This window comes from Giraffa tippelskirchi, chromosome 1, assembly GCF_054371585.1.
Source record: "Giraffa tippelskirchi isolate mGirTip1 chromosome 1, T2T-mGirTip1v1.2.pri, whole genome shotgun sequence".
NCBI lineage: Eukaryota > Metazoa > Chordata > Mammalia > Artiodactyla > Giraffidae > Giraffa > Giraffa tippelskirchi.
The window spans coordinates 157463132-157481560 of NC_137275.1; positions in this window are offsets into that span (position 1 = coordinate 157463132).

Consider the following 18429-nt stretch of genomic DNA (forward strand, 5'->3'; position numbering starts at 1 on the left):
GATCATGTCATCTGCAAACAGTGAGAGTTTTACTTCTTCTTTTCCAATCTGGATTCCTTTGCTTTCTTTTTCTTCTCTGATTGCTGTGGCCAAAACTTCCAAAACTATGTTGAATAGTAGTGGTGAGAGTGGGCACCCTTGTCTTGTTCCTGACTTTAGGGGAAATGCTTTCAGTTTTTCACCATTGAGGATAATGTTTGCTGTGGGTTTATCATATAAGGCTTTTATTATGTTGATGTATGTTCCTTCTATTCCTGCTTTCTGGAAGGTTTTTTTTTTTTTTATCATAAATGGATATTGAGTTTTGTCAAAAACTTTCTCTGCATCTATTGAGATAATCATATGGTTTTTATCTTTTAATTTGTTAATGTGGTATATCACATTGATTGATTTGCAAATATTGAAGAATCCTTGCATCCCTGGGATAAAGCCCACTTGGTCATGATGTATGATCTTTTAAATATGTTGTTGGATTCTGTTTGCTAGAATTTTGTTCAGGATTTTTGCATCTATGTTCATCAGTGATATTGGCCTGTAGTTTCCTTTTTTTGTGGCATCTTTGTTTGGTTTTGGTATTAGGTTGATGGTGGCCTCATAGAAAAAGTTTGGAAGTTTACCTTCCTCTGCAATTTTCTGGAAGAGGTTGAGTAGGATAGGTGTTAGCTCTTCTCTAAATTTTTGGTAGAATTCCGCTGTGAAGCCATCTGGCCCTGGGCTTTTGTTTGTTGGAGATTTCTGTTTATTGTTTCAATTTCTGTGCTTGTGATGGGTCTGTTAAGATTTTCTATTTCTTCCTGGTTCAGTTTTGGAAAGTTGTAGTTTTCTAAGAATTTGTCCATTTCTTCCAAGTTGTCCATTTTATTGGCATATAGTTGCTGATAGTAGTCTCTTATGATCCTTTGTATTTCCTTGTTGTCTGTTGTGATTTCTCCATTTTCATTTCTAATTTTCTTGATTTGGTTCTTCTCCCTTTGTTTCTTGATGAGTCTGGCTAACGGTTTGTCTATTTTATTTATCCTCTCAAAGAACCAGCTTTTAGCTTTGTTGATTTTTGCTATGGTCTCTTTTGTTTCTTTTGCATTTATTTCTGCCCTTATTCTTCTGATTTCTTTCCTTCTACTAACCCCGGGGTTCTTCATTTCTTCCTTTTCTAGTTGCTTCAGGTGCAGAGTTAGGTTATTTATTTGATTTCTCTTCTGTTTCTTGAGGTAGGCTTGTATTGCTATGAACCTTCCCCTTAGCACTGCTCTACTGAATCCCATAGGTTTTGGGTTGTGTTTTCATTTTTCATTTGTTTCTATGCATAGTTTGATTTCTTTTTTTAATTCTTCTGTGATTTGTTGGTTATTCAGAAATGTGTTGTTTAGCCTCCATATGTTTGTATTTTTCATAGTTTTGTTTTTCCCTGTAGTTGACATCTAATCTTACCTCTTTGTGATCAGAAAAGATGCTTGAGATGATTCAATATTTTTGAATTTACAAAGGCTAGATTTATGGCCCAGGATGTGATCTACCCTGGAGAAGGTTCCGTGTGCACTTGAGAAAAAGGTGAAGTTCATTGTTTTGGGGTGAAATGTCCTATAGATATAAATTAGGTCTAACTGGTCCATTGTATCATTTAAAGTTTGTGTTTCCTTGTTAATTTTATGTTTAGTTGATCTATCCATAGGTGTAAGTGGGGTATTAAAGTTTCCCACTATTATTGTGTTACTGTTAATTTCCCCTTTCATATTCGTTAGCATTTGCCTTACATATTGCAGTGCTCCTGTGTTGGGTGCATATATATTTATAATTGTTATATCTTCTTCTTAGATCGATCCTTTGATCATTATGTAGTGTCCTTCTTTGTCTCTTTTCATGGCCTTTATTTCAAAGTCTATTTTATCTGATATGAGTATTGCTACTCTTGCTTTCTTTTGGTCTCCCATTTGTGTGAAATATCTTTTTCCAGCCCTTCACTTTCAGTCTGTATGCATCCCTAGGTTTGAGGTGGGTCTCTTGTAGACAGCATATATAGGGGTCTTGTTTTGAAATCCATTCAGCCAGACTTTGTCTTTTGGTTGGGGTATTTAACCCATTTACACTTAAGGTAATTATCGATAAGTATGATCCCGTTGCCATTTACTTTGTTGTTTGGGGTTAGGGTTTATAAACCTTTTCTGTGTTTCATGTCTAGAGAAGATCCTATAGCATTTGTTGGAGAGCTGGTTTGGTGGTGCTGAATTCTCTGAGCTTTTGCTTGTCTGTAAAGCTTTTGATTTCTCCTTCATATTTGAATGAGATCCTTGCTGGGTACAGTAATCTGGGTTGCAGGTTTTTCTTTTTCATCACTTTAAGTATGTCCTGCCATTCCCTCTGGCTTAAAGAATTTCTATTGAAAGATCAACTGTTATACTTATGGGGATCCCTTTGTGGGTTAATTGTTGTTTTCCCCTTGCTGCTTTTAATATTTGTTCTTTGTGTTTGATCTTTGTTAATTTGATTAATATGGGTCTTGGGGTGTTTTGCTTTGGGTTTATCCTGTTTGGGACTCTCTGGGTTTCTTGGACTTGGGTGGCTATTTCCTTCCCCATTTTAGGGAAGTTTTCAACTATTATCTCCTCAAGTATTTTCTCATGGTCTTTCTTTTTGTCTTCTTCTTCTGGGACTCCTATGATTTGAATGTTGGGGCTTTTGACATTATCCCAGAGGTCTCTGAGGTTGTCACCATTTCTTTTAATTCTTTTTTCCTCTCTGCTTCATTTATTTCCACCATTATATCTTCCACCTCACTTATCCTATCTTCTGCCTCAGTTATTCTACTATTGGTTCCCTCCAGAGTGCTTTTGATCTCAGCTATTGCATTATTCATTATTGATTGATTCTTTTGTATTTCTTCTAGCTCCTTGTTAAACTTTTCTTGCATCTTCTCAATCCTTGTCTTCAGACTATTTATCTCTAACTCTATTTTGTTTTCAAAATTTTGTATCATTTTTACTATCATTATTCTGAATTCTTTTTCAGTTAGACTCCCTATCTCCTCCTCTTTTGTTTGGTTTGGTGGGCTTTTATCATGTTCCTTTACCTGCTGAATATTTCTCTGCCTTTTCATCTTATTTAGGTTGCTGTGTTTGGGGTGGCCTTTCTGTGTGCTGGAAGTTTGTGGTTCCTTTTTATTGTGGAGATTCCTCCCTGTGGGTGGAGTTGGACGAGGGACTTGTCAAGGTTTCCTGGCTAGGGAAGCTTGCGTCGGTGTTCTAGTGGGTGGAGCTGGATCTCTTCTCTCTGGAGTGCAGTGAGGTGTCTAGTAGTGAGTTTTGAGGTGTCTATGGGTTTGGTGTAACTTTTGGCTGCCTGTATTTTTGTGCTCAGGGTTATGTTCCTGCTTTGTTGGAGAATTAGCTTGGTATGTCTTGCTCTGAAACTTGTTGGCTCTTGGGTGGAGCTTGGTTTCAGTGTAGGTATGGAGGCTTTTGGGTGAGCTTTTGTCAATTAATGGTCCCTGGAGTCAGAAGATTTCTGGTGATCTCAAGTTTTGGATTTAGGCCTCCCGCCTCTGGCTTTCAGTTTCATTCTTGTAGTAGCCTCAAGACTTCTCCATCTGTGCAGCACCAAAGACAAAACATCTAGGTTATGGTGAAAAGATTCTCCACAGTGAGGGACACCCAGAGAGGTTCACAGAGTTACATGAAGAAGAGAAGAGGGAGGAGGGATATAGAAGTGACCAAGAGGAGAAGAGGGGGAATCAAAGGGGGCGAGACCCCCCCTAGCCAATAATCAATTCCCTATTTGCTCTCCACAGTCTGGAACACTCAGAGAGGTTCATGGAGTTCCATAGAGAAGAGAAAAGGGAGGAAGGAGATAGAGGTGACCAGGAGGAGAGGAGGGGGAGTCAAAAGTAGAGAGACCAGTCTAGCCTGTGATCAGTTCCCTAAGTTTTCTCCACAGCCCGGAACACCCAAAGAGATTCACAGTGTTAAGTAGAGAAGAGAAGGGGGAGGGAGGAGATAGAGGTGACCTGGGGGAGAGAAAGGAGAGTCAAAAGGGGAGAGAGCAATCAAACCAGTAATCACACTCCTAAGTAAAAATGGGTACTGAAGATTGGATTCTTAAAGGTACAAAATTTATAACAATCACCAAAAAGCAAAGATTAAAAATCTAGAGTAGAGGTTATACTCTCAAAAATACAATATTAAAAAAACAAAACAAAATCACAAAAGTTATTTTTAAAAAAATAAAAGTTGCTTTAAAAATAGGGTCTTTTTTTTTCAAGGTGATAGTAGGTTTTAAAAATGAAAATTGAAGGATTATTAAAGAACTTAAAAATAAAAAATTTAAAAAGATATTTAAAAATGATAATAGTAAAATATATCTAGGAATTTCTCTGGAGCTGTTGAGGGCAGTGGGTGGTCAGTTCAATTTCAGATAGTTCCTTGTTCCACCTTATACTTCTCAAAGTCTATAGGTCCCTTCCAATGTAGTCAGTATTAACTAGAGGGTTTTAATCTGTTGCACCTGTCACTTCCAGAGCCGTTCCCTCTTCTTGGTTTATTTTGGCTTCCTCTGTTTGCAAATCTCTTCAGTATCTAACTTCTGCCCTGATACAAGGGGGCAAAAGTCGTCATTTATTTAGGCTCACTTGTTCAATTGTGGTGCGGGGAGGGAGGAACACTGCAAACAAATATCACTGGCGGGTGTGGGGAGAGCTCACAGTGTCTGGGTCACACAGGGTTTGCCCCGGCTCACAGCGTGTGTGCTTTCCCAGTCTACACTCCTTAGGTTCCAGGTCGCTCTGCTGGGAAACTTTCTGGGGTGGGCCCTGGGTTGCATGCACTTCCCAGATCTACGCCACTCAGGTTCAGGTTCTTGGGTACTCTACAAAGGCACAGACTCTGTTGCGCCTGCGTTTTGTGCCCTTCCCAGGTCCGAGCAGCTCAGGTGACCAGGTGCTTGGCGAGCGCACACTCCCCAGGTGCAGTGCGTCTTATCACCTCCCCTGTCCCAGCCACTCAGTTTCCTGGGTGTGCAGCTGCATCTCAGGTGTGCCGTGTGTCTCTTCTGGGGAGCTGATCTATGGCTGTGACCCTCCTGACCTATGTCAACCGTCCAGGATTCCAGGAAGACTTGCTTGGTGATTGAGAACTGAGAACCTGCTTGCAGTTTGGTAGAGGATTCCATCTCTGGAGCCGAGTTTGCCCCTTTCCTTCCAGCTCTGGCTGGCACCCGCCTGCCTCCCTGCCTCCGGCGAGGGACAGGCCAGTCTACAGCCGGCTAGCTCTCCTCTGGTATTCGCTAAGTCCTTTGTTCTGTGAGCAGCCCGGCAGTGCCTTAGGTTAGATAGAGCTTTTCGCGGAAAAGTGCTCTGTCTCTCTCTTTCTCCCCCCCCCTCCTTTTTTTCTCTCTTTGGCTATCCCACAGTTTGGGTTGCTATCTCATGTTAGCTCCCTCAGATTGCCCTCAGGGCATTCAGGCCTGGTCCTTACCCTAAGCAGTGCAGCCCGTGCCTCCCTGTTCAGACCCCGCTTGCTGGTGGCAGACGCGAGCATCTGGGCTACTTCTTCTCTGGGAATTGTAGTTAGACCCATAATCTGTGGGTTTTATATATTTATTTTTTCCTCCCGGTTGTGTTGCCCTCTGAGATTCCAAAACTCCCCACAGACCCACCAGTGAGAGGGTCAAAACTTCTAAGACTCCCTCCCTGGGACAGGTCACCATCCCTAACTCTTTTGTCTCTCTTTTTATCTTTTATATTTTGTCCTACCTCCTTTTGAAAACAATGGGCTGCCTTTCTGGATGCCTGGTGTCCTCCACTAGCATTCAGAAGTTGTTTTGTGGTATTTGCTCAGCATTCAAATGATCTTTTGATGAATTTGTGGGGGAGAAAGTGATCTCCCTGTCCTATTCCTCCACCATCTTAGGGCCACCCCCTATAGGACTTTAAAAAATTATTTTCTGTTATTTAATTATTTAACATTTGAAACTAAATTTCTTTCAGAAAGGGGAGTTTATGTGGGCCCTTTTTGTGAATATAAACCCCAAATCTGAAACAGTTTTACATTTATTTTCTCCTAAGAAAGAAAATAACTACTCTACTTTATAAGATTTTTTTTCTCCAGCTGTAGGAGTGTTTGCCAAATAATCTATGCATGTACTTGGAGCTTCTGAGGGAGATGAGCATGAAGATAAATGCTATTTTGGGGGGTTTCAGGGTTAAACAAACTGAACAATTGAGCCCTTCTTCAACCACACCTTCCTCATAGCTTAAGCTTGCAGAAAAAGAGAAAAAAACAGATGGCTATTCTTGAAACTTTCTTTCTATCCCCCTCTCCCTTCTCCTACTCAAGTTCTCCTTTAAAAAAATTAATTCAAGAATATAGGGAAGAGAGGAAAGGATAAGTGTGATGGTTAATTTTATATGTCAGGTTGGTTGGGCCATAGTGCCCAGGTATTTGGTCAAACATTATTCTTGATGTTTTTATTAGGGTGTATTTTGGATGCGATTAACATTTAAATTGTTAGACTTTGAGTAAAATAGCTTGTCTTATGTAATGGGTGGGTGAGTCTTATCCAATAAGTTGAAAGTTTCAATAGACTTGACACCTTTCCTCCATCCTCCCCAAAGTAAAAAGGAATTCTGCCAGCAAACTGCCTTTGGGCTCAAACTGCAGCTCTTTACTGAATCTTCAGCATGCTGGCCTACCCATCATATTTTAGACTTACCAAGCCCCCACAATAATGTGAGTCAATTCCTTAAAATCTCTCTCTTTCTCTGTATGTGTTATACACACATTCACAAGTACACATTCATCCATTTGATTTATTTCTCTGAAGAAATCTGACTAATACAAAAAGTAAAAGGATAAGTGAGAAAGATAGGGGACTTCAGAATAGTTAACCCAGCTTACAAATCAAAGATTCAATTAAAACAAACAGAAATACAATTAGAACACTGCTATTCTGTCTTCTGTTCTTTTCTCACAATTTCCTATTTTCTAAAGCCTTGACAAATGCAGGGACTTTTCTGTTTTCTGCAGCATTATATCCTCAGTGCTTACCACAGCTTTTGCCACATTCAAGGCTCTTGGTAAGTATTTGTTGGTTGAATGAATGAATGAATGGTTAGGATTCTTAATTGTACAACAGGTAGGACTGAGTGTTCAAAGTCACAGGAGATGAAAATATATGACAGGTTTAGAGAATAGTGGATCGTGCAGTGTTGAAGGTGTTTGGGGATAAGGTAGCTAGAAGTGAATCTGGAAGGGTATTCTGCTGAGAATTGGGACTTTATCCTTGTGAGAAGCAAGGAACTATCAGGACATTTTAAGGACTATGTCCATGTTTGAACCTCAGGATGATTTCCAGAATTTTCTGAAGTTTTATCAAAACTCTAAGGCTTTTACTTTTAATTTTTACTTTGGGTTAGATTGTCTTAAATCCAAATGTATCCCCTTGCTTCTGCCTAATTTAAGTCTCTCTAGTTAAATTTTTGGCCACTGACACAAATTGATTTTTTTTAAAAAAAACAAAAAACATGGGTCTTGAATTAATGTTGAATCCTGGAGTTATCACTTAAAGGCTTTATGATCTTGAGCAACTGCTTTACTGCTGAGCAGTACAATTTCTCAGCTTTAGATATAGGCATAATTCAATGTTGAAATGTTGAAAGAATTTGCTTTTAAATTAGGAACAAGAAGAGTGTCTATCACCTGCTTTCTTTTAATATGGTACTGAAGGTTCTAGCCAGTGTGTTATAGCAAGAAAAAAGAATAAAACGTATAAAGATTGGAAAATCAATAGATAAATTACTAGAATTAATAAGAAAGTTTAGCAAGCCTATTAGGCACAATATAAATATGCCCCAAACCATTACATTTCTATACAATAGCAACAAAAAGTATGCTTTAATAAAATTTACAATAACATTAAGAAATGTTAAGTTCTGGAGCAAACCTAACAAGCTGTGTCCAAATAAGTTTTGGCATAAATTATAAAAAATTATCAAAAGACATTAGAAAATATCTAAATGTAGAAATAAAAGACATTCATGGATTATAAGATGTGTTATTTAAATATTTAACTTGTTCCAAGTGATCAGCAGATTCAGTGCAATTTCAATCAAAAGTCTCAACTGTTTATTCATTTATTTATAATTAAAAAAGACTTTATTTTACTCTTTATTTTGGCTAAATGGGTCTTCGTTGTGGTACACAATCTTTCTGTGCCCAGGCTTCTCTTGTTGTGGAGCACAGGCTCAAGAGTGCACAGACTCAGTAGTTGCAGTGCGTGGACTTAGTTGCCCTGCAGCATGTGGGCTCTTAGTTCCCAACCAGGGATCGAACCTGTGTCTCCTGCATTCAAAGGCAGATTCTTAACTGCTGAACCACCAGAGAAGTCCCCCAATTGTATATTTAAACCTGATGAATCAATTCTAAAATTCATGTGGAAATGCAAAGAACTATACGAATACATGTCATTCTTGAAGAAGTATTAGATTGGGGGACCTGCTTTACCAAAATGCTATTAGATATCAAGACAGATAAATAGAGTAATGGGACAGAATAGAGGCATAAGAAACTGGTCCATGTATATATGAAAACTTACAGTATATATGAAAACTTACAGCAAATAAGTGAAGGAAAGAATGAATGTTTAAAGAAATGATACTGGGAAAATCGATTATCCATGTGGCAAAAATAGACTGTAGATGTATTCAGATTTCAACATGAAAAGCAAAATTATGAAATTGTTAGAAACGGTATAAAAAAATGTCTTAATGATGTGGATGACATGGAGTAGGGAAGGATTTCTTTAAAAAATACAAAAAGCATAAAACAAAAGATGCATAAACTCAGCTATGTTAAAATTAAGAATTTCCATTTACCACAGACAGCACAAAGAGAAATTACTAATACAGGGCACAAATTGGAAGAAGACGTTGGCAACTGATGAAACTGACAAAAAGTCGGTATCCAGGATATATACATAAGTTCTACATTTAAGTTAGATAAAAGTTCATAGAGAGATGGGAAAAAGCTCAAAAAGCATTTCACAGAAACAGAAAGCTGCATAGCAAATTAACCTATTAAAGAATGTTCTACCTCAGTAGTTAAGGAAATACAAATTACAATCATAACATAGTACCACGTCACCTTACCCATAAGACTTGCAAAAATAAAAAGCTAACAATAAGTAGTTTTGGTGAGAATGTGAAATAAGAGGAATACTTAGACTGTGGATGGAGATGTAAATTGGTATAACCACTTTGAAATTAAAGAAAAGTAACGTAATACCCCATGATTCATCAGTCCCACTCTTAAAGAGAAATTTTTGCACATTTGCCCTGGAAGACATGTAAAGAGAGTATAGGAATATTAACAGCAGTGAAGCTTATAACAGTGAAAAACAGAAAACACTTCAGATGTCTTTTGAAAATGATAAGCCTCACTATTCATGAACTAGGAGGAGGGATGGTCTGACTATCCCACATGTTATGTAGATCATGAGCAGTGTCTGCTATACCATCCAACAGGAAGATTCAAAATAGCTCAAATTACTTCTTAAACACAGGAAGTGTTAACATAGTCCATTTATGTTCTTTCTTTTATCCTTTCATTTAAAAAATAATTCATAGGTCTTTAGGGATAAAGAGTATGGTGTCAACAATTGGCTATATGAGAGGAATAATTTGCCAAATGGAACATTGGTATTCTCAAAAGTCTAGAAGGGGAATATACAAGAAAATACTTTAAAAGACAATTTCAAGACCAACATTGAAATCAATTTTGGCAGTCTCTAATTTGCAAACTTACTTTGTATTAATTTTGATACTTTCTTACACACAGTAAAATGAGACTCTACGAAGGGTGTGGTAAGTTGTTTTGCAAAAGCAGAATGCCCTTTCCTCATAGTCTACTTGAGTATTAATGAATACAACAGCTGTTGTAACAATAGTTCATTCCTCATCCATCAAATCATAATGGTTTTATAATGAAGGCAAATGATTTTTATTCCAGTACCCGACCAGAGTGACTATTTTCTCTCTGTAGCTCTCAGTTAGTAGCATATTTAACAGTGCCTCGAGAAAGCCAAAATTAACCAGTATCATTGGAATATTTGATTCTTACCCATCTTTCCTCATCCATCACTCAGATAGGAACTGTTTTGTTTTTTTTTTTTTTCCAAATGAAAGAAAGAAAGAGGAGAGAGAAAGAAAAGGGCTGGGGGAAGAAATCTAGTAGAGAAAAAGGAGACTTGGGACTGGGGAGGGAAGTAATATTTCATATTCTAGGAAAAGAAAATGCTGCTGCTGACATTTTGGGTGGTCATGTTACGTAAAATGACCTCCAAGTAAACAATGAACGATCGAAGAGGTCAGATAAACTTGGCTTCTAGTTCTAGCGTCATTAGTCACTAAGCTGTGATGCCAAATATCATTGAGAAAATGCCTTAATCTTTCTAAGCCTTGGTTTCTTCATTTGTAAACTAGGCAGAGTAATAGAACCACTTTGCAGAATATGATAATGAGTGTAAAGCATGTAGCCTAGCACATGGTGGGTGCATAATCAACCTTAATTTGAAGGCCCTTGGGTTCGTGAGCTCAGTGATCCACTTCATTTGTTGAAGTTTGCTTTATAAGTGTTTTTATAACAAGTCTTTAAAAAGAATCTCCATACTGCCAAGTTTATGCTAGGATTTAAGCTGCAATTTCGTGGTGACTAAATCTAGACGATACAGTGATGAAATTGCTCTCTTACTGAAAATAGAATTAGGTAACAGCAAAACAACTATGGTGCAGATTATCTCTGTGAATAGTGCCTCTGAGCTGCAGAGTTGAAACTTGTGTGGTATCTACATGTGGATATGTCAAGCCTCTCAAACTATTCAAAATGAAGCACTTGCTCATCCATCCATGAATCTGTTTCTCTTCAGGTTTTGCCATCTCAGTGCCTTTGTGCATCTCTGCTCAAGTCCGAAAACTGAATCATTTCCAAATCACTTCATCCTTCACTTCTCAATCCAGTTCATCTCCAAGTGCTATTTAAAACTCTTTCAAATATATCTTCAATCTGTGTACTAATTCCACTGTCTACTGCCATCACGCTAAACCAAACATCATTTTAAAAACTTGGATTATTGTAATAACTCTCCAAATAATCTCTCCACTTCTTTTCTTCCTTCCTTCCAATCCATTGAATCTTGTCATCTTGCTCCAAAGTTTGATGGATTCCCTTTGCACATAGGGTAAAAACAAAATTTTTAACATGACTTATGAAACCCTGAGTGATATGTTCCATGCCTAACTTTTTAGCCTTATCTGCCTTATCCATCAATATTCACTCCCTTACTCTGTTAATGTGGGAACTCAATTTTCCCAGTATGAGTATTTTGCATCAGTAATATGGTACACTTGAGAAGACTTTACCAAGATCTAAAGAATTAATTTGTTGTTGTTCTGTCATTCAGCCCTGTCCAACTCTTTGCAACCCCATAGACTGCAGCATGCCAGGCTTCCCTGTCCTTCACTATCTCCCGGAGTTAGCTCAGACTCATATCCATTGAGTTGATGATGCCATCCAACCATCTCATCCTCTATCACCCAATTCTCTTTTTGCCCTCAATCTTTCCTAGCATCAGGGTCTTTTCCACTGAGTTGGCTCTTCGAATCAGGTGGCCAAAGTATTGGAGCTTCAGCTTCAGCATCAGTCCTTCCAGTGATTACTCAGGGTTGATTTCCTTTAGGATTGACTGGTTTGATCTCCTTGCAGTCCAAGGGACTCCCAAGAGTCTTCTCCAGCACCACAGTTCGAAAGCATCAATTCTTCAGCACTCAGCCTTCTTTATGGTCCAACTCTCACTTCTGTACATGACTACTGGAAAAACCATAGGTTTGACTATATGGATCTTTGCTGGCAAAGTGATTGATAGATGTTTGAGAAGAGAATGACATAGGACAAAGAAGTTTGGCCTAGTCTCTGAAAGATGTGTTCTGACAAAAGTTTGCTATAAACCTGGAATGAAGATACAAATAAGAACAGGATAAAGTTAACCTGTCCTAGTTATAGATCACTGTGTGTCCTAGCAGGAAGATTAAAAGAAAAAAAAACGTGTAAAATACATGTCCTCATGGTATTACACCCCTGTATGTAAGATAAAACATGCAAACATACAGTGCTAGGCAGAATACAATCAACTTTGTCACCACAGTCAGAGTCATCCATAAGTCTTGAAAAGATAATAAGATGATGGAGACAACTGGATTTTGAACGAAGCATGGGAAAGACATTGATAGAAAAGAATCAAGAAGATATATCAGATGTGAAAAAATAGACTAGTAGGAATGAATGTTTCAGGTAGAGGAGCAATAAGGAGGCTGCAGGAGAGAGGCATCATGGTATAAACAGAGAAGAATCAAATAGAAGTTTCCTTTTTTAAAATTGAAGTGTAATTGATTTACAAAATTGTGTTAGTTTCAGGCATACAGAAAATGATCCAGTATTTTTGCAGGTTATATTCCATTATAGGCTATTATAAGATAATTGGTATAATTCCCTGTACTATCAATATACAAGGTATTCTGTTGCTTATCTATATGATATGTAGTAGTTTGTATCTGTTACTCCCATATCTTTAATTTATTCCTCCCCACTTGCCTCTGCCCTTTGGAAACTACAAGTTTGTTTTCTGTACCTGTGAGTCTGTTTTGTTTTGCATATACATTCATTCATTTATTCATATTAGTTTTTAGACTCCATGAATAAATGAGATCATAGTATTTGCCTTCACTGACTTATTCCACTAAGCATATATTCTCTGGTCTATCTGTATTGCTGCAAATGGCAATATTTTACTCTTTTTTATGGCTGAGTAATATTCTATTATACATAATTATATAATCCATTATCTATCTGTATCTATCACATGTTCTTAATCCAATCATCTGCCAATGGGCACTTGCGTTATTTCCATGTCTTGACCATTGTAAATAGTGCTGCTATGAACATTAGGGTACACCTGATGCGAAAAGCTGACTCATTTGAAAAGACCCTGATGCTGGGGAAGATTGAGGGCAGGAGGAGAAGGGGACAACAGAGGATGAGATGGTTGGATGGCATCACCGACTCAATGGACATGGGTTTGGGTGGATTCGGGAGTTGGTGATGGCCAGGGAGACCTGGCATGCTGCAGTTCATGGGGTCACAAAGAGTCAGACACGACTGAGCGACTGAACTGAACTGAACTGATATTTTTGAATCAGTTCTTAATTTTTTCCATATATATATATATATATATATACCAGGAGGGGAATTGCTGGGTTATAGTTCTATTTTTAGTTTTTAAGGAGTGTCCATACTGTTTTTTCATAGTGATTGCACCAGTTTACATTCCCCCCAACAGTGTCCAAGGATTCCCTTTTTTCCACATCCTTGCCAACCTTTGTTATTTATAGCCCTTCTCCTTCTAAAGCTCTTTTAAAAAAAATTAATTTATTTATTCACTTATTTTTGGCAGCACTGGGTCTTCATTGCTTTGTGCAGACTTTCTCTCGTTGCCTGGAGCAGGGACCACTCTTCCTTGCAGTGCACGGGTCTCTCATTGCAGTGGCTTCTCTTGTTGCAGAGCAGGGGCATGGACTTCAGTAGTTGCAGCATATGGGCTCAATAGTGGTGGCGTGCATGCTCTAGGGCATGCAGACTCAGTAGTTATGGCTTGCAGGTCCTAAAGCGTGGGCTCAATAGTTATGATGTATGGGCTTAGTTGCTCCACAGAATGTGAAATCTTCCTAGATCAGAGATTGAACCTGTATCCCCTGCATAGGTAGGCCTGTGCATCACAACTACTGGTCCACTGCACCACCAGGGAAGTCCTATTCAAAGACTTTCTGATGACAGCCTTTACCACAGGTGTGAAGTGATACCTCACTGCATTTTTGATTTACATTTCTCTGATGATTAGTGACATTGAGCATTTTTTCATGTGCCTGTTGGCCATTTATATGTCTTCTTTGGAAAAATGTCTATTCAAGTCTTCTATTTTTAATTAGACTGTTTATTTTTTTGATACTGAGTTGTATGAGCTGTTTATATATTTTGGATATTAACCTCTTATTGGTCATGTTGCAAATATCTTCTCCCATGCAGTTGGTTGTCTTTCTGTTTTGTTGATGGTTTCCTTTGCTGCGCAAAAACTTTTAAGTTTAATTATGTCCTGTTTGTTTATTTTTGCTTTTGTTTCTTTTGCCTTATGAGACTGATTCTAGAAAATACTGCAGTGATTTTTGTCAAAAAGTTTTCTGCCTCTGTTCTCTTCTAGGAGTTTTATGGTTTCAGATCATACATTTAGGTCTTTAAACCATTTTGAGTTTTTTTTATATCCATTGTGAGGGGCTGTTCTGATCTTATTGTTTTACATGTGGCTTTCTAGTTTTCCCAGAACCACTTGTTGAATAAACTGTCTTTTCTTCATTGTATTTTCTTGCCTCCTTTGTCATAGGTTGACCATAGGTGCATGGATTTATTTCTGGATTCTCTATTCTGTTCCATTGATCTATGTGTCTGCTTTTGTACCAATACCCTGGTATTTTGGTTACTGTGGCTTTGAAGTATAGTCTGAAGTCCTGTGACTCTCTGTCTCTGCGCCTGCTGTCCCAGCAAAGCAGCAGAGATTTTGAACAGAGGATATCCAGATCTGTCTGTGTGGCCTTTTTGATCTGTCATTCCTTCCTACTACCATGAATCTGGTGCCATATAAAAATAGATCCTACCATCTATCCCCTCGATCCTGGGTCATCTGCCTCAGTCATCACGCACTCTGTGACTGACCTTTCTCCTGCAGTCCCTGAGACTTGTTTCCTTGTCTACAACCTTTCATCAACACCATGATGTACAGTGTTATTTCCTTGGATCTGACTTCTGGTTGCCTTCCTCCATCACAACTCATCATGAGCCCTAAGGTGGTCATATAAATTTTGGCCATTCTCAATCTAGCCTGTCCTCAGGACCCTATACCTTTTCCTAAGTCTTATAGTCACAGAGTTTCAGATTACCAAAACTCTGTGAGTAGGATAGAATCATGTGAGTGACATGATGAAATCAGTAGTTTAAAAGAATTATGAGTCTGTCTTCGTAACAGTGCAGGGCTTGGCCTCTGATGCCATTTGTTACTATGTTCTGTATCCATGGCCATTATTGTTACAATCCTTTGGAGGGTGACTTTTCTATCTTCCTCCTGCTCTTCTGTACTTTTCAGGGGCTAGAAGTGGGCTTTTCTCACATTGATGTTCACTTTATACTTACTGGTAGATTGAACTTTATTACAGAATATAATTTGAGTGTGAGGAATGGTGGCTGGTATTAAGGTTAACATTATAAATATGATCCTAAAAGGATCCCTTTGGGAAAAAAGATTTCAGAGCCTGCTTCTGAGATGATAGATTCAGAGCTATCAACCGACACCCAGAGACTGGACTTTTCCCTGGTTAGTCCACCCTCAGTCTGCTGCAGTCAAGAATGGCCTTGGCTGAGTCCTAGAAATCAATGCACTACTCTGAAAGCCACACATCAGGTGTTGTTATGGCTATTGCACCTCAAGAGAAACACAGAACAGCTGCAGAAATGCCAGATGTGAGAAATAAAGTGATTGGTGATTTCCTCCTCCTTCTGCTCTCCCCTTTTCTTTTGCTCTCTCACTTTCTTCCTTCTCAAGTGCGTTTGTGACTCCCATCTCCCTAAAACATAAACAATGTCCCTTAGATATCAGTGATAGCATTGGAATTTTTAAAAATTAAATTCATCTTTTAAAGGGCACAGTTTTTAAGTAAATTGCTTTGTAATATACAAAAAACTAATACATAATATTTGTAACATATACAAATAAAATGATTTACTTAGCCTATTTTTTTATGATGAGTCATAGACAATTCCAAATAGTTATGAAATTTGTGGAACTTGTGTTTTGTATGTGGAACATACATAATAAATGTCTATTTGAAAAGTTTAAGAAGTCACAAATTTGTTTCCAGTTGGGTACCACCATTAGTAGGATGACAAATTTGGGCAGAAAGTCAACTTCTTTGAAAACTCATATTAAGAAACAGAGAACAAGGTGAAAGTCTAAACAGTCAGTTTAAGGAAAAGAGATTGGATCAGCAAACTGAGTATACTTCACAGCCTCAAAGAGTCATACATAAGCTTTAGATTGTTTTTCCAGTGATGGTGCTGGAAGTGTCAGAGGCAGTACTACACAGTGGTTCAGAACACACAGGCTGGCTTCAAATCCCAGTTTAACCCCTTTCTATCAGTATGATCTTAGACAAATCACGCAACGTCTCTGTGCCTCATTTTTTTTGTCTTTGTTTCTTAAATTTAAAAGAGGAGAAGGTTTTAGTTATCTATTGCTGTCTAAAAGCCATTCAAATGTAATGGCTTATGCAGCAATCATTTCTTTTTTCCCAAAAATCTGCTGAAAAATCTGTGGAATTGGTGAGGAATTCTGTAATCTATATAGAGGTGACTTGAAGGCTAGGGTTGACTTGATGGTTGGGAGCTGGCATTATCTGAGGGCTCATTTTTTCATGTGTGGCATTGATGCTGGCTGCTGACTAGGACTTCAGCTGGAGTTGTAGGCTAAAACACCCATACCTGTCTTCTCCATATGGCTGCTTAACTTCCTCACAGTATAGTAGCTGGGCTCCAAGTGCAAGCATGCCAAGAGAGCAAGGCAGAATTGCCTGATGTTTTAACAATCTAGCCTTGGAAATCACATAGCATTCCTTCTGCTATACTCTCTTTGTCCAGGCAGTCATGGAGGTCTGCCCAGGCTCAAGGGGAGAGGAGAAAGATCATACCTCTTCATGAGAGAAATGTCAATGATACTTTATAAGAAGAGCATGTGGGTTAAGAAATATTGTGGTAGCCATTTTTAGAAGATAGAATCGGTTCTCATCTGCCTTAGAAGGTTTGTATTGCCTGTATGAAAGGACCTATGAAACATCACCCAGAGGGAGTTTGGAGCATAGTTTGACTGTCAACTTCATATTGAAAGTCCAATGTCTATTCAAAATTTATTTTCAAAATGCTTATCTTTAAGGGTCTTATTTAATATCTCTTAGGTAGTGGCTCAGAGGATCTCATCCATGGATAAAGCAGTGTACCTCTGGGTATCAGTGTTCTTAAAGGAATAGTTTTTGCCCTGGTAAATGTTATGAGATATAGGTCCTTCTTATGCCATGTGGATCTTTAGTCTGTAGGGTCAACTATAGCAGAAAAAAATACGCTTCTGTGAAAATTTTCCTTGGATACTGTTTGGCTTTATTGATGTTTGGAATCATGTATTAATATGTATCTTGGCATTCCTTAGAAAAATAGCAGGTTTGGCCAAAGTGAGCCAGCACCTGTTAAAGTTTAATATGAAAAAACAAAGGTAACTAATGCTAAATGTTAATTGTGTATGTGTTCCAAACTTTAAGCTGAAAAGATAAATTACTGAGTTATCTAGCATCAGTCAAGTGGTTCTGAATTGGTGATGGAGTTGTGTTAAATAATCAATATCATGTGACTTAATTCTTTCTAGCAACAAAGCCACTTATATGACAGATGGTTACTGTTGCAAAGAGTTTAATCTACCGTAATCTTTTTTAAATGAGATATAATTGACATAACATTATATTAGTTCTAAGTATGCTATATAATGATTTGATATTTGTTTACATTGTAAAATATAACAAGTTTATAAAATATTCTTCCAATCCAAGAAATTGGTATATCTTTCCATCTGTTTGTGTCTTCTTTGATTTATTTCATCAGCATCTTATAGTTTTTGGAGCACAGTTCTTTTGCCTTCTTCAGTTCAGTACAGTTCAGTTGCTCAGTCATGTCCAACTCTTTGTGACCCCGTGGACTGCAGAATGCCAGGCCTCCCTGTCCACCACCAGCTCCCGAAGTTTACTCAAACACATGTCCATTGAGTGGGTGATGCCATCAAACAATCTCATCCTCTATCGTCCCCTTCTCCTCCCACCTTCAATCTTTCCCAGCATCAGGGTCTTTTCAAATGAGTCAGTTTTTAACATCAGGTGGCCAAAGTATTGGAGTTTCAGCTTCAGCATCAGTCCTTCCAATGAACATTCAGGACTGATTTCCTTTAGGATGGACTGGTTGGATGTCCTTGCAGTCCAAGGGACTCTCAGGAGTCTTCTCCAACACCACAGTTCAAAAGCATCAATTATTCGGTGCTCAGCTTTCTTTACAGTCCAACTCTCACATCCATACATGACTACTGGAAAAACCATAGCCTTGACTAGACGGACATTTGTTGGCAAAGCAATGTCTCTGCTTTTTAATAAGCTGTCTAGGTTGGTCATCACTCTTCTTCCAAGGAGTAAGTGTCTTTTAATTTCATGGCTGCAATCACCATCTACAGTGATTTTGGAGCCCCCCAAAATAAAGTCTGTCA